This window comes from Tachysurus fulvidraco, chromosome 4, assembly GCF_022655615.1.
Source record: "Tachysurus fulvidraco isolate hzauxx_2018 chromosome 4, HZAU_PFXX_2.0, whole genome shotgun sequence".
In the NCBI taxonomy this organism is placed as follows: Eukaryota; Metazoa; Chordata; class Actinopteri; order Siluriformes; family Bagridae; genus Tachysurus; species Tachysurus fulvidraco.
In genome coordinates this window covers 20,532,724-20,546,623 of record NC_062521.1, presented here as the reverse complement: position 1 = coordinate 20,546,623, position 13,900 = coordinate 20,532,724, and positions in this window count along the sequence as shown.

Sequence of the window (13,900 nt, the reverse complement as noted above, 5' to 3'; positions counted from 1 at the left end):
GCTGATATAGATGAGTTAGGAATCACAATAGTGCATTCTTTTGTCCCAATTTTATATCAGAAACAAACTGAATTGAAATACAGTGTCTGCGTTCAGAAACACTCCATAAATAAACAAATCCATAATTCTATCTATAATTTTGTAATCCAGAAGTACTTTGGCTCATCACCAGTTATTTATCTTACAGCAGTCAACTATTTTATGGAAATTATTTGTGACAGCAATCCATAGAATCTTATATGGGCCATCATATATGGTCCAGCAGCTTCGGAGAATGTTCGCATGAACCATCATAATGGATGTGATCTCTATGATTTTGACATTGTCATGATAGTTGGTGCCAGATGGGATAGTTTGAATATTTCCTTTCAAGCACTACAGTATCTATAGTTTACTCAGAACCACCTTGTTAATGAGAAAGGTCAACAAAGAATGGTCAGACTGGTAAAAGCTGACATATAGGCTACAGTAACTCAGATAAACTCCCTGTATGAGTGTGGTGAGCAGAAAAGCATTTCAGAATACACAACATTCTAAACCTTGAGGTGGATGTACATCAGAAAACTACATCAGATTCCACTTCTTTCATCCAAGAACAGAAAGCTGAGGCTGTAGTGAGCACAGACACCAAAAGTGGCCTAGTCTGATGAATCTGTTTATACAGAGGTGCACAGATGGTATACGGTCAAAATGTAACACCAACAGCAAGATTTCATGAACCAAACCAGCTTTGAACAGTCCAGGCTGGTGGACGTGGTGTAATGGTGTGGGAAAAGTTTTCTTGGCACACCATGGGCCTATTAATATTAACCACTCATTTCACTCATGAATGCCCAGCATTGGGCATTTAGAGCACTGTTGATAATAATAATAATAATAATAATAATAATAATAATAATAATAATAATAATAATAATAATATATTCTTGTTGTATTGTAATTAAGCATAGAGTATTATTTTTCAAAGTCTTGAGGTTATTATTCTTCCATCCATCCATCCATCCATCCATTTTCTACCGCTTATCCGGGGCCGGGTCACGGGGGCAGCAGTCTAAGCAGGGATGCCCAGACTTCCCTCTCCCCAGACACTTCCTCCAGCTCTTCCGGGGGAATACCGAGGCATTCCCAGGCCAGCCGAGAGACATAGTCCCTCCAGCGTGTCCTAGGTCTTCTCCGGGGCCTCCTCCCGGTTGGACATGCCCGGAACACCTCCCCAGGGAGGCGCCCATGAGGCATCCGAGACAGATGCCCGAGCCACCTCAGCTGACCCCTCTCAATGTGGAGAAGCAGCGGCTCTACTCTGAGCTCCTCCCGAGTGACTGAGCTCCTCACCCTATCTCTAAGGGTGCGCCAGCCACCCTGCGGAGGAAACTCATTTGTTATTATTCTTGAGAATGTTATATAAAGTGTTGCTGTAGGAATGAGTCAACCTTTGACCTGAAGTACAAAAGGCTATTACGATATTCACAATGAAGAAATCATGAAATAATAAAGAACTATGAATAAACATGTTCAAATCGAAATTTGCTTTTAAAATGATAAATAGACACGACATCCTACATTTTGCCACTAGGAGGACACTATCCATTTATTCTTGTCAGGGTACATTTTTGGGGAATTAATAGTTCAACACATGCAGCAAAACTCACCTATATTGTTAAGGTTTTTGATGAATATATATTACTTTTTTTTTTTTTTTACATAGAAATAAACTTAAAGAGTAGTAGTCTATATATATAACGTGAGATTTTAGCGCTAGATTTTACCTGTAATGTAAAAAGAATATAAGTCTAATCTGGTCAAAACAGAAGAATGTGTCTGTTGTTGGTTTTCAAGTCCATCGTATCATCATCATACATTGTACGTGATGAACAAGTCATACGCTTGTGATAAAGACTTTCAGTATTCTTATTGCTTCAAAACCAAAAATGATTCAATATTTTTACTTTGGCAATGTCAATACCTAATTTTAATGGCAATACCTAATTTTAAAATACATCAAGGTTCACGGTTGGACCTTCATACGAATAAATCACACTCTTTTACAGACGTCTACCTTAGCTATTAAATCTGGGTAGTGTATAATTACAGGTTAATGTGTAACAGCGTAATCAGCGGAAAACTCCACAGCAGCTGTCCTTCAGTACCACGGACAGCGCATGCGCTCAACTAAGTTTAGCGCAGTAATCAGTTACGTGACTTATGGAGACAAAAAGAGACAAATATCATTTTTAATAATAAATCATTTTTGATTCCAAATTTTTTTTAAAGAATATAAAAAGTATTAAGTTGTTTTAAAATAGTAATTTGGTATTCTTTTTAAAACCTCACTAGATAACTTATAATTTTCCAAAACATCGTCTCTAGTTATACGCCAAGGTTTATCTTTTAATTATGAAGACGTTATGTTTTAAATAATTTATTTGACTTTACGGCTATAAATAAATCTGTCAGAGTCACAATATGCAACAGCACCATTTTAAAAATATCATTTATTTATTCAGCGCCATGCGTAATGCAAACATAAGCAATTAGGACGCGACAACAAGAATGTTAGTAATTTAAGTTACATAAACTTCAGATTAGGTGAAGTATATTTGCATGCCTTTAACAAACAACAACATGGATATTAACCAAGTTTTCAACAGGTTAGAATAAGATATGGTTGAATTTTAACACTACATGTTGGCACGCAGTGACAAATGACAAATGCTGGCAAAATTATAGACACGAGTTAAAGGTATATGAATAAAGATAGAAAGATGATAAGGTTTAAAAAATCAGAAAAGTCTTGCAATGCTATTTTTGACTAAACCATTTTGGTTATAACAACAACAACAACAACAACAACAACAGCAAAAATAATCATCAACTTCATCGTCATCATCATCATCATCATCATCATCATCATCATCATCATCATGGCAATCATGTGCCCCTACCTTAACAAAAACCTATAATTTCCTGAGGTGGTACAAACCATGGCATTGGACCTGTCAAACTTGGCCGTCTCATTTAGCTTTGCAGAAAGACAGTCCCTTTTATTATGCATTTGAACTTGTCTGTTACACCTAGAATTCTAACATGCTCAACAATGAATGCTTTTCTTAGGATACGATTGTCTGGTATAGTGCAGAACCACCAAAACCTTCTATAAGATTTGTAGCATTTGAAGTGCATCCTAAAGTGATCATCAATCAGCCATGTAGACCTCTGCTAAATGTAGCCTGAAAAAACATTACATTAATCTTTAGGAGATGTTGAGTAAACAGCACCAAATGATATGTTTTACCATACTCTCTAGTCATTTGGAAGTGCATTATTCCATTATGCTGCCTTCGAGTTTTTGACTCATCCACCTCAAGGTTTGATGCGTTGTGCATTCTGTAATGATTTTTTATTTAGCATTCATAAAAGAGCACTTTTTTTGAGTTTTTTTTGACTGTGCTTCCCTGACCATGATTTGTCATCAGCAAGGTTTTTGAAATTTATGTTTGTGAACATAAATTAATTAGTTAAATCCACAAAATTTGGGACCCTTGAGGAAACTTAACTTAATTTTAAGAATTAAAAGGAATCCTAGCCTGAAGAAAATCACTATTGATATAGTAGTGTGTTCTGAAATGCTTTTCTGTTCACCACACTTGTACAGGGTGTTTATCTGATTTACTGTAGCCTATATGTCAGCTATGTCAACAGTACACTTAATGCATATCAGACTAATGCTCTCTTGCATGGTTCAGGGTTTAGTTCAAGGTATCTTTTTAGAGTGTTTACATTTTTCACATATTTGCTAGCAGTCATGTGAGCTTGTCACACAATAAAGGATCAGTGGTGAATGATGTGTATTTTATACAGTTTTACACAGATGCTTCGCTCTGCCTACTGCATGTCAACATCCTGCAGTGCAATAATTTAACAAGATCACAGCGTAATGTCTAAAGTTGGAGATATGGAGCAAATGGAATCAATTGCCTTTCTGCAGTATTTGATATTTTACATTCCTTCAGCTGAAGTGATTGGATGAGTGTGGGACAAAACAAACAATATAGAAAAGTATTTATCTGCCTACTGTATTTATGTTATTGCCTTGGGCTGGAGGGGTAGAGGTCTCACACACAGCATTTTGTCTGAATCAGACCTAACTTCTAAGTCTTTATCTCAAAATGAAGCAAGACACAATGTTAAATAAACACCAATACACCTCTGTGCATACTTTTAATAAACTGACACTGACATGATCATCAGTTTTTTTAAACAAAGAATGTGCACTCATTTTTTGTTGTTGATTAAAGTATTTATATCTTCTTGGCTTCAGTTTTTTAAATGTAGACAATTACACTCACTCTCTGATCAGTGATTTCAAGGTACAGTAGCTACTAAAGAAAGATCATGAATGTTTGAAAATATTTTTTCAGAGGTTTTAGTTTAATCCTAGCAATAATCTATATAACTCCTCTACTAATAGTTTATTGTTTATTATAATTGTCAGTTTTTATTTGAAATTTCTGTAGTGCACTTAACAGGTTAAATGTTTGGGAGGCTCTGATATGAAAGTCCCTGAATGATTATTTCCCTCCAAATGCAAAAAATAAATGAAATTTCAGTCAAGATTCTCAGAGAACACATTAAAGAAAGAAAATAAGGGAATTTAACTGATAAAAATCACAGAAATAAATACATAAATAAATAGAATAATATGCAAGTTGTTTGATCTCCACTGTGTTCTTAGTAATAAATATGCTCCTCTGACAAAATGGTCAAGATTTATTTTGCCTTATTTTGAATTTTTAGTAGGCCTAAAACTAGATTATGTCTCAGGGTTAAATCTAAACCAAACTGGCACATGAAGCCGCTTCTTTCAATCATGACATTACTAATAAGAAAATGAATTAAATAATTTAACTTCTTTGCCTATACGTATTCATTTTGAACATATTAAGAGATGTTTTAATGCATTTATCCTAAATTTCAGTATGAAGGAAACTACGGGGGAAAAGGAAGCTCATCCATTTGATCCAAATCCGTAACCACCATGAACACTGAGGGGTACACAACATCCCCAATAACCCATATATGGTCAAGTTATCCTTACAGTATTTTACAATACTGAAGTCGTGGCCTAATGGTTAGAGAGTCTGATTCCTAACCCTAAGGTTGTGGGTTCGAGACTCAGGCCGGCCATGACTGAGGTGCCCTTGAGCAAGGCACCGAACCCCCTCAACTGCTCCCCGGGTGCCACAGCATAAATGGCTGCTCCGGGTGCGTGTTCGTCATTCTGAGTATGGGTCACTGTACTTAGCTGTATGTCATGTCACGTCACATTTTTGGTGCTGCTCTGTGTATGTTGTTAGAAAAAAATGAAGTCAATTGAAATTTTTTTCTTAATTAATTAAAAGTTTCATTTTTAGAGTGGTCTGCCTCGGCAGGCTACTAGTGCTAGTCAACGTGAAATTGTTTGAGCTCAAAACAAAGGTATTTTAAAGCCAAACGACTGACAGTAATAGCCAGAGATGTAATTGCATTTACGTGGTTTATGTAATGTAATGCGGTATTGTTAATGAAGAACATTAAACGTTCCAGCATATTAGGCATATGATTAAGAATGTATGTGTTCATATTGTAAATTAATTTAACGTCCTTGGTTATCTAATCTTTCTGGTAGGCTTTGAATAAACTCATTTGTCTGAGAAAATGAGTGATAAAGATGATTTATCATCCTTAGACTTAATCAAGATCACGATAAAACATGTGCCTTTGACTCTGGGAATTGATTATGACATTTATTGTAATATAATATAATATAATATAATATAATATAATATAATATCAATTTAAATAAAATCTGGATCTATCTATCTATCTATCTATCTATCTATCTATCTATCTATCTATCTATCTATCTATCTATCTATCTATCTATCTATCTATCTATCTATATTTATATATATTACATAGCATAACCAAAAAGGACCATTAAATGCGTAAAACTTACCGGTGTTCTTCATTTGTTTGCTATAGATGTACAAAACAGACATCTCAGAGTTTATTCCTCAGAATTCTGATTTTATATCTCAAATATATATATATATATATTTGAATACCATAAATTAATAACACATTCAAATTCAGTCTTTACATAGCAATAGCAGCTATTATAGTTATAATCCTTATAATCAATATAAACCTTTAATGTAATGCTTTAAAGTTTATTAAATGATTCAGTGTATTATGCTATAGAAGTGTGATGCAATCTGTTTAAGCCTGATAATGTATTAGATTTAAACCTGAAGAAAAAAAACAAAGTATATGATATTTGTATTTATATTCATATCTGTTTAGAATACTTCTGTTCTACTTAAGTAATGTATTTATCTTTGGTTACATCCATATTAAATATCTACTTGCATTTCTTAAACTAATTTGTTAGCTGTCTCATCACATGCAGTTACTTTAACAGCGCTTCTATAATATATCATTCAATGTGGCAATTATTTTTATTATTATTATTATAATTTATATATTATTATAATTTTTTTATTATTATTATTTAGTATTAATTTTAACAATGTGCTTCATTATTCATTATTTTACTTAATGGATATTTTTTGGATGTCACTGCACTAACACACTGTAAACTGTTATTGGTAGACAGCATGGCCACAACTTCAAGGAGATCCTATGACAGATTCAGGTATGTTTTGTTTTAATTAATAAAAGATTAACACTCTTTGGACAAGCTTTTAATACATCATTGTTGCACACACCAGATCTATTAATACAAAGTGTAATACAAACACATTTTAATATATCTAATATTAATCTTGAATTTTGTATTATATTATATATATATATATGTTTATGTTCTGTAAAGCTGCTTTATGACGATGTTGACTTTAAAAAGCGCTATACAAATACATGAAATGAATTGAATTGGATCTATGGCCTCAGTAGGAGTGAGTGGGAACATTAGGGATGTTTTTATTTTTGCATAGAAAAAAAAGCTCACCATTTACTGGACAGTAAACTCTTTATAAATACATTTTTTGTCCTGAGCAGACACACTGCTTCTTTATACAATGATTGAAATATGAAAGGGTTTAAATCTGCCAGTCCATAAAGTGTTCAGCTTGAGAATTGGATTTTGTCCTGTCTCCATTCAATTTTACATTGATTTTGGAAAAGTGCCTATAAAATTCATTACTATAAACATAACGCCAATTAGCATAAAACAGAGCCCTGGTTCTTGTCACTCCGTGACTCCAAATGTCAGCTTATTCCACAAAAACCCCCACATTTCCCAGAAAATAATAAAAACCCTTTTCAGCTATCCTAATGGCCTTGTGGCCTTTGGACGTCTCTCTATCAGGCCATTTCCTTTTTTTCTTTGTCTAGCCAACTGTTGCAGAGGCCCTTGCCAAAGCGTAGTCAGTAGCCCGTGAAGGCGTCTCCCTTTTTTCTGACCCCAAGATGGCATTTTCCCTGTAATACTGCATTGGCGTTCGAAATTTTTCTTTTTTTATAGTGGAGGGGTGGAGGGAACCTTTGGAAGAAGAAGGCTTTGGAAAGAATGGGAGCATAGTCATATGGTGGTACGTGATCAATCGCACGAGTGCGCTTTCAGTTTGGGAAGCTGTAGCCGTAGCCCCTATTTCCCATCACATGAACTCTTTTTACATCTAATAGCCTCAGTGCCATTGTCATTTGTGGACACTGAGTACACAGTTTAAAAAGAAAGCATAATGATGTGGTACATTAAAGTGGGGTAATGTTACCACGGGAAAAAAATAATAATCCATATTTATAGTACTTTTCTAGTTCATGATCAAAATTAAAAATAAAACTAACTTTAGAAAAAACACGCAGTTCCAGGTTAATTTGTTAATGTAATCTAACGCTTGAATGTAGAATATTCGGTGTTTTGAATGTCTGTACACTTTCACATCTTGTCCAACCAGTCACTTTCTTTAATGCTTTTCTATTAAGATCATTAGAGGTACAGCAATTGTTGAACAATTTTAAATCTGCCATTCCAGATTTCCAGATCTATTTCAGTTTACTAAAATAAAATCTAAACCCCTGCCTGCAAAAGCCTCATCAGACTGACTCCCTGGAGCACAGAAAATGTTACTGGAGCTCATCTCCTAAGCCCCCCTGTGTTTACCCAGTCCCTCTGCTAGAGATCAGAGGTCAGCTGAAACTCAAAGAAAATGCTGCCCTCTCAATCTGTAACCCAGATGCAGTGTTTTCACAAGCAGGTAATGATGATTGACAGCCATGCTCCAGTGGTATCAGCCTCCATAGAAGCTATTTCATGCAAGGCCAGCACAACTGCGGAAATGTCAGAACAGGAAGAAAATTTGTTCAGTGAACTAACAAGTTTTCATTTTTTACATTACCTGTGGCACGTGTGTGAAACTCAGTGCCTGTGAGGCAAATGATGCTAAATAATTCTCTCCAAAAATAGCTTTGTCATTTCTGCTTCTCACATCTCACAGTCTGTTTGGCTTTTGTGTGTGTGAGGAGGTCAGCTGCACTGAATTTACAAAAAATAATACTGAAATGCCCCTTAGGTACTTACTTCTAAACCTTTTCTGATTTTCTAGTATAGTATAGTATAGTATAGTATAGTATAGTATAGTATAGTATAGTATACAGTACACGACTGTCTTCTTCATGCACCATACAGTACACACTGCTCACATCGCAGTTCTGAAATGCTTGTTAATATCAGCAATGCTGCATTTGATATTTTAATTGATATATTTTAATATAAAGAAAGAACTGTTATAAAGTAAATCCAAAAAGGCACTGTGTAAATTTCATTATTTAAAAAGATTCAGATTTGTGAATATTCATCTTCATATCCCTATGTTGAATACCTAATGTGTTAATGAATATTTGATTCATATTATAACTTTGGTTAATTAATACATTTTTAAGATCATAAAGACTTGTTAATATATGAACATTTGGTAAAAGTTATACTGAAGGACAACTCATGGTCCTTAATTTAGAAGATGAAGAGAGGATTTGTATTTTTCAAACAATATTTGAGATGAACAAAGTTAAATGAATACATGGCACACATAAATCTATTTAAAGGACATGGCGTGACAAAATGTATTTATAGAAATGAAAAAAGCTGAAATCCCCTTGAACTGAAACACCTCTGTGGTGAAAGTCCCCTACAGCTAATCATTCGAGTGTATTGTTCACTGAAGAATTTGTACCATTTCCTTTGGGCTTTTTGTTGTTACTAATAAGCCATTCATACCTGACACACACGTGACTGAAACTGAGCATGGGAATGATCTTTGGTTGGTCACACAACTACACAGTGATGTAAAGTAATTAGGTGGGGGTCCATCGTAGCATATAAATACATGATCATATCATGATGCGACTGTCTAGTTTCCACAATTAAAACAATATTTCTCTTTTTTGTTTAATACCAAAAGCTTTATTTTTACATACAGATATCTATACAGAGGCATCCAAAAATCTGAATCCATAGTGAAAATCTGGGATATTATTTCATTTAAAATTGGAAATAAACTTTTAAATTTCATTTAAAATATAAAAATAAAGATTTTAGAATTTAAATCAAATTTAAAACAAAGAAAGTAATATTTAATGTGATATTTAAGATTCTGCACTATTTCTATGTTCCTATTTAAATGGAAGAGAAGTTGTGATAGTGACCAGGTTAAATACTATGCACAAAAGGTCAGATTTTCCTCATCCTAATACTTTAACTGAAGCATGTTTTAAAAACACCACTCGGATTGATTTGATCTAAAATGGACTATAAGGTTTTGCAAAAAATTGTGGTGTCCATGCCAGCTCAAATAGGGATGTACCAAATACCATGAAACTCTAAAAATTATGTAAATCTTTCTAATACTGTATTCTGTTTTTCAAATAAATTCATGCAAATAATATCATTTGGGGGTGGCACGGTGGCTTAGTGGTTAGCACATTCGCCTCACACCTCCAGGGTTGGGGGTTCGATTCCCGCCTCCGTATTGTGTGTGTGGAGTTTGCATTTTCTCCCCGTGCCTCGGGGGTTTCCTCCGGGTACTCCGGTTTCCTCCTCCGGTCCAAAGACATGCATGGTAGGTTGATTGGCATCTCTGGAAAATTGTCTGTAGTGTGTGATTGCGTGAGGGAATGAGAGTGTGTGTGCCCTGCGATGGGTTGTCACTCCGTCCAGGGTGTATCCTGCCTTGATGCCCAATGATGTCTGAGATGAAGGCTCCCCGTGACCTGAGAAGTTCGAATAAGTGGTAGAAAATGAATGAATGAATGAATATCATTTGTATTGAAAATGATATGAATAAATAGAAATAGAATATAAAAGAAAAACATCTACACTGGTACTCTCAGTATTTTGGATACCACTGTATAAATAGATATATTTTATTGTTCTTCAAGGAGAAATGTTGGACCTTTAAGACCTTTAAATATCAGGTGTAGCATATCACAGAATATTCCTGCCAACACGCATGCAGGCACGTACGATCATCTAAACCGGCATATTCCCAGGTTTCCCAGCATTCCCAGTGAAAACAAGCTCCTTCCTCTCCACCCATGTCCCCTTTCTCCACAATAATAAATAGATGGCTTCTGGAGGGCAGTGGGAAGTCTGGCTCCAAAATAAACAGCACACAGGAAGAAGAGGAGGAAGGGAGCTCTATATACTTAGGAGGAGATGCGGGGGATTTTGAAAAGGAAAATGAGCAAATTTCACCATCAGTCATGTATCAATTTCTAATGAGACTGTATGTGGCCTGTCACGGATATTGTGTGTCTAGCCAACAAGGAAACATTCTAGCCCATTATTCTCTCATTTCTAATTTTAGACAAGCCATTATATGACTTTCTGGAGGATATGATCTATTACAAATGTGCTATTATGTGAGATAAGATACTTTGGTGGCAGTTTCTATATATACTGTGGAAAAATATATATATACAGACAGACAGAGACAGAGAGAGAGAGAGAGAGAGAGAGAGAGAGAGAGAGAGAGAGAGAGAGAGAGAGAGAGAGAGAGAGAGAGAGAGAGAGAGAGAGATTACATGTGGAAAGACTCTTTGATTTGGAAATCTTTTACTCCCTCCAAAGTATTTGTGAATGTTATTCACTTCATTGACTACCACTAATGAGGGTTCAGCTTCACTGGCTTTAAAATCCTCATAGAACCTCCTCACACACACAAAAGCCAAACAGACTGTGAGATGTGAGAAGCAGAACTGCTCAACCATGATGCTCTCTGTGTTGCCACAACATAGCCAGGATGTCCCAGCTTCTCCCATAGAGTTTATTATAGACAGATCTCAGACGTAATTAGAGTGAAAGGGATTAGCATTGCAACCCACAGTGGTTTAAAAAATACTATGCTTTTAAATGAACCAACAACATAGAGCAACAGAGAGCAGCCCTGATTCACCTCATCAAAGGATCCTGCTTACTTTCAGTAGTTCTTTTAGAGCCAGTTAAGCATAAAACTTTTTACATTTTTTCTTCCTTTTTTATTTTGTTCACAACATATACACTGATTGTGGAAGGGCACATGAAACGGTACATGGAAACATGTCTTACTGTTTGGTTTTCATAATAGATATAATCAGAATTCTGCAATATTACAATTCTATTTTATTCTACATTATTTATGAATGGACTGCTAAAATTTTCTAAACAAATACATATATAGGATTTGTGCAAGTTGCGCAATAAATCAAAGGATGCAAAAAAATTATGCATGACTATGGATTTTTAGTTTTTCATGCAGTTGCTAGCAAGCAATTAGATTTGAAGCTTACAGGACAAAGAAAGAATACATTCATTCATATTAATGTGCGATGCTGCATGGTGCATTTACAGCATTCAGCCATTTATTCATTTATTCTTAGCACCTGATGATGCAATGGCTTCTGGGCATCGCCCAGTTATGAACTCGAGTGATTTGGCTGACAGACAACATTTACAGAAGATACTGACAGTTCTGCATTTTACTGCTTGTTTTTTTCCAGTGCCTTGTAATGTTTCTGGAAAAATCATGGTAAGTTTCATGGTAGGGTTCAGTTTCGGCTGCCCACTGATTTGGATCACTAATCGAATACATGGCATTGTTTTACACCACTAGTTTCCAAACAGAGCACTAAATTATTAATGGACTAACAGCTTAAGAGACCAATATGTTATTTATTTGTCACATGCAGACAAACCCAACCCTGGCCTACTTCTACTTGTACAGAAATAAGCCAATAAAGTTACAAAAATGTTACAACAAGTACAAGTTCAACAAGCGTGTCAGTAGAACACATAGTGAAAAGAGAGCCTTTATGAAGTCTGAGCTATCTGTATGGTGGACATATCCATGTTGAGGGGTCTAATGGCCTTAGGGATAAAGCTCTTCCTGAGATTTTCAATTCCAGTAATCACATAACTGAACTGTACCGAGCACAATGCACATAAACACACACACACACACACACACACACACACACACACACACACACACACGCACACACACACACAATCAATTGTATGAACTGCAATGATCTACACCAAATACACACTTCCAATTCACATCCATGTCTACAGCACCATCATTACAAACTGTTTACAAGCTGTAGTGCACATTGTTTTTGCTCTTTGCACACGCTGTCTCATATTTCAGTCGTTTGCTGTTTTGCGCAATACTTTACATTACCTCGTGCTATAATACTAATTTCATTCTAGTATTTCCACACACCTAATATTGATTGAACATACAGTATTTACACTGGTCGGCACTGTTTTTTATATTGTCTTATGTCTTTTGTGTAATGCCTTGTATTTTTTGTTTGCCCCGTCTTTTGTCCCTCTGTCTTTTTTGTCTTTTGTCTTGCACTGTTTGCACCAGGTTGCACAGATGCACTTTATGTGGCTAGGACTAACTTACTAAGTCCTTAGCTCTGTCTTTGTTTATGTAGCACCCTGGTCCTGGATAAATTTTGTCTCATTTCACTGTGTACTGCAACAGCTATATATGGTTGAAATGACAATAAAAGCTTCTTGACTTGACTTGACTTGACTTGACACTACAAAAGCACTTGCCTGAGTGCAGCAGGCTGAACAGACATAGTCTTTGTGAAGTCCTTGAGGATTTTAGTGGCTCTTCTACTACATCACCTGGTGCAGATGTTGTACAGAGAAGGTACAACAAGTCCCCTAACAGTCATAGAGGGTACAACCATTAACTGGCTTAGCACCTCTGAGTTTGGATGTGATGAGCAATGGTCAGATCCTCAGAGTTGTGTATTTCAAGCTACCTGGAATACCTTGAAAAAAGTACCTTAAATACTTTTATGTTTATCAGAACATTGGTGAAATAGAGTCTAATTTTGAAAAGAAGATAATGGACTCTTCTATTCATGTTCCAGTCTGAAATAAACTTGACACTGGGATGGATGTTCACCTTCCATCTAGACATCATATGTAAGCATACTGTCAAAGCTACACTGGAGTGCTTTAAAATCAAAAACTTGTATATGTTACAATAACCCAGTCAATGCCCAGGACTCAATATAAGAAAATTAGCTTACCAGCGGTCTCCAATCATCTGAAATCTGATACAGTATATATATATATATATATATATATATATATATATATATATATATATATATATATATATATATATATGTGTGTGTGTGTGTGTGTGTGTGTGTGTGTGTGTGTGTGTGTGTGTGTGTGTGTGTGTGTGTGTGTGTGGATATGTGCACATAGAGAAGGTGGTTTTAGCAAGAATAGACCCAACATGGTGGATACTATACATCCAGTCAATGCCAAATAAAAATTTCACAAGTTTTCTATAGATTCCACTGTTACTGTGTCTAAACATCATCCTAT